This window comes from Schistocerca americana, chromosome 3 (genome assembly GCF_021461395.2).
Source record: "Schistocerca americana isolate TAMUIC-IGC-003095 chromosome 3, iqSchAmer2.1, whole genome shotgun sequence".
NCBI classification, from domain to species: domain Eukaryota; kingdom Metazoa; phylum Arthropoda; class Insecta; order Orthoptera; family Acrididae; genus Schistocerca; species Schistocerca americana.
In genome coordinates this window covers 228,306,790-228,310,980 of record NC_060121.1, presented here as the reverse complement: position 1 = coordinate 228,310,980, position 4,191 = coordinate 228,306,790, and the positions used below count along the sequence as shown (strand labels likewise).

Below are 4,191 nucleotides of genomic sequence, written 5' to 3'. Positions count from 1 at the left end.
ACAACAATAATGATTCACAAACTATCCATGTTGAGTTCCTCTCAAAAACAAACCTCAGTTCATAGCTTCTGTTTATTTTCCCTTACATTGTCACTACTGCCAAGGCTCTCCGACATTGGAATAGCACCCCAGCGTTGGACGTAATGGGTAAGTCCTGTACCATAGGAGGTCTTACAATTAAATGTTTCCCTGAGACATTTAGTCTCTTCATTATCTACGATAATCATCGAAGCAGAAGAAATTAATTAAAATTTGTGCTGCGGCCGGTACTCGAAACCGAGTCTTCTTGCTTGCTAGGCAGAAATGCGGGCCGCCACGAATTCCTCTCGTGCGCCAACCTCTTCGTCTCTGCAGCTCCCTCTAGTACCATGTAAGTCATTCCTTGATGTCTTCACAGATGTCCGATCATCCTGTCCCTTCTCCCTGTCAGTGTTTTCCGCATATTCCTTTCTTCTCCGATTCTACGCAAAATCTCCTCATTCCTTACCTTATCAGTCAGCCTAATTTTCAACATTCGTCTGTAGCACCACATCTCAAATGCTTCGATTCCTTCTGTTCCGGTTTTCCCACAGTCCGTGTTTCACTATCATACAATGCTGTCCTCCAAACGTACATTCTCATAAATTTCTTCCTCAAATTAAGGCCTGTGTTTGATATTAGTAGACTACTCTTTGCCAGGAATCCCCTTTTTGCCAGTGCTAGTCTCCTTTTGATGTCCTCCTTGCTCCTTTTGTCGTTGATTATTTTTGTGCCTAGGTAGTAGAATTCCTTCCTTAACTTCATTTACTTCGACACCAAGTTTCTCGCTATTCTCGTTTCTGCTACTTCTCATTACTTTCATCTTTCTTCGATTTGCTCTCAATCCATATTTTGTACTCATTAGACTGTGCACTCCATCGAGCAAATCACGTAATTCGTCTTCACTTTCACTCAGGATAGCAATGACATGAGCGAATCGTATCACTGATATCCATTCACCTTGAACTTTAATCCCACTCCTGACCCTTTATTCTATTTCCATCATTGCTTCTACGATGTACAGATTGAACAGTAGGGGCGAAAGACTACATCCCTGTCTTACACCCTTTTTAATCCGAGCACTTCGTTCTTGGTCGTCCACTCCTGTTATTCCCTCTTGGCTCTTGTACATATTGAATATTAAACTTCCTGGCAGATTAAAACTGTGTGCCAGACCGAGCCTCGAACTCGGGTCCTTTGCCTTTCATGGGAAATTTCTCTGCGACTGAGCTACCCAAGCTCGACTCACGACCCGTCTTCACAGCTTCAATTCTTCCAGTACCTGGTCTCCTACCTTCCAAACTTCCCTACAGCTTCCAAACCAACAAGTTCACCTTCAGATGGGTGCTCACAAGATGCACATTTGTTTGAAGTGTACGTAAGTTGCTTGCACTTTATTCCCCTTCGTCATTAAATATCCTTGGGAGGGTGGTTGTTTCTAACACCGTCTGTTTTACCGTAGGACACCACCACCCCAAGAATATTTCACCACAAAGGGGAATAAAGAGGAAACAACTTTCGTAAACTACAAACATATGTTCATGTTGTGAACAGCCGACTAAGGATGAACCTCTCGAATGAAACAGTCTACCGCGCTGTTTACTTAAATAAATAACGTTATTAATAGCAAAACAAGGAGTGTGGAAAACCGGAAAAAAGAAGATCGAAGCATTTGAGATGTGGTGCTACAGAAAAAAGTTGAAAATTAGGTGGATTGATAAAGCAAGGAATGAGGAGAGTCTTCGCAGAATCGGCGACGAAAGGAATATATGCAGAAAAATGTCAAGAAGAAGGAACAAGGGGATAAGACATCAGTTAAGACATCAGGGAATAATTTCCATGGTACTAGAGGGAGCTGTAGAGGGTAAAAATTGTAGAGTAAAATAGAGATTGGAAAGCATCCAGCAAATAACTGATGACGTAGATTGCAAGTGCTACTGCGAGAGGAACAGTTTGGTGCAAGAGAGGAATTCATGAGGAAAAAGAAAATGTGGCTGGTCGCTGTCTTTGCTTTTGAATCAATCTATATTTCCAGTACTGTTATGTGTCTCCACTGGAGAAACTGATGTATGACTTTCGCATATATTATTTCTCAACCGTATGTTTTTCTCCGTACGCCATATCTCCCGTATTACTTCATCAAGATTAATGTCTAAGACGTCATTTTCAAGATTTCTTTCGCCAATAATAACGATAAATACACAAATACAGTTATTGTTTTTGCTATAAAAGACTTTACTTTGAAAAAAGTTTCGATAAAAGCAATATAAAAGATGCCATCTTTTGACAATCTTTTTAACTAACATACACAACAGCTGTTGCAGTTGTTTAGATTCTTTACGCAAACGCAGTCTATCTCGCGATTTCTGTCATACACGTTGATGTAAAGAATCCAGAAGGCTCTGCTAATGACAGTCTACTGACAGCGGATGCAGTTGTTTATTTTCTTTAAGCAAGCATTGGGTACTGCGCGAATAAATCGAATTATTCCAACGTTCATTCTCACGCGTAAGTACCCTTTACTTATACGACGGTTGCCCAGAAAGTAATGCACCGCATTCTTTTCCTCAGCCGAAAACAATGCTACGAATGCGAAACGGCACGTATTGTAGTCTCCCGAGTGAGCGCTCTAAGTTTCCGTCACTTTCGACACATACAATAGCTGTAGGACAGTTTCAAATAACGTCTGTAGGTGATGTACATTACAAGCAACGTGTCGTCATTGAATTTATGACTGCCAGAGAAAGAACTGTGATGAATATTCACAACCGCTTGTGCACCTTCTATGGAGCATCTGCTGTCGACAGAAGTACAGTTAGACGCAGGGCACGGAGGGTAACGTCATGATAAGGCGGTTCGGCGGAGCTCCACGATTTGCAGAGGTCGGGGAAACCATCCACGGACGTCACACCTGACATGTGACAGCGAGCTGATGTTGTCATTCGCGAAGACAGACTCATTGGTGGAAGATATTTTAAGGACGATGAGGAGGTGATTCACACAGTGAAGCACGGGCTGTGCGACCAGGACAAGGATTAGTACCAAAAGGGCATACACGCCCTTGTTTCGTGCTGGAGGAAGGCTACAGAACCGGATGGAGATTGTGTGGAAAAATAGGGTGTGTAGATAAGACACCACTCTTTCGTGTGTGTAGTTCGCATTATGTTCAGTAAAGAATTGTTGAAAAAAATGCGGTGCATTTCTTTCTGGGAAATTCTAGTATTACTTACTTTATATATATATATATATATATATATATATATATATATATATATATATATATATATATATATATATATATATATAGAAGATGGTATCTGTTCTTTCGGACATCAACGAGGAAAGTTGAAAATTTGTGCCCCGACAGGGACTCGAACCCGGGGCACTACGAATGTAGTGCGTGGACATTAGGTTGAGAATGCGGGTCTCTGGGGGAGCGTGCAAGGGATAAATCCCTGCAGTCGCACTATCTTCTGTTCCCTCGGTGGCTCAGATGGATAGAGCGTCTGCCATATAAGCAGGAGATCCCGGGTTCGAGTCCCGGTCGGGGCACACATTTTCAACTGTCCCCGTTGATGTATATCAACGGGTGTCGTCAGCTTAGGGTCTTGATTTAATCATCATTTCAGACTTAGTTTATAGCTTGATTTAGTTAACTTTCAATTTATCATTACTCTACAGTGTTTGCAATGTCACGTTACATTTCCCCTAACCTCAATACCATTAATCTGCATATATATTTTTATAGCTTAGTTCGCCGTTACTTTACAGCGTCTGCAACCTCACCTTACAATTCTCCGAACCTCAGTACCATTAATCTGCATCACCTCGTCAATTTCTTCTAAGGAAAATTTGTTATTATGTTAATTAGTTATTTTGACTCTAACCATGGATTAATTAATGGTAGACGATTAGCGGTAACCCACTTATGTGAGTAAATCGTCACTACTAAATTCATTGACTCCAATAAAACTGTGCTCATTACCCGCAATAACCTCGCACTTTTTGAGCCAACCATGTGCCTTTCCAAATGACAAGAACACAATTCCCAATCAAAGTAGCCTTCGCTATGACCACAAACACTGTACAAGGTCAGTCGCTTCAGAGGGCAAGATTGTATTTAGCAGAAAATGTTTTTTTCGCATGGACAGTTATACGTTGCTTTTTCAAGAG

General features: G+C 41.3%; 1 non-coding gene across 1 annotated transcript; it reads left to right on the top strand.

The window, feature by feature from the left end:
• The first annotated feature begins 3,496 nt into the window (after positions 1-3,496).
• Trnai-uau lies at positions 3,497-3,570 on the top strand. The gene has a single exon. It is a non-coding gene; the product is annotated as a tRNA-Ile (tRNA).
• The last annotated feature ends 621 nt before the right edge of the window (positions 3,571-4,191 follow it).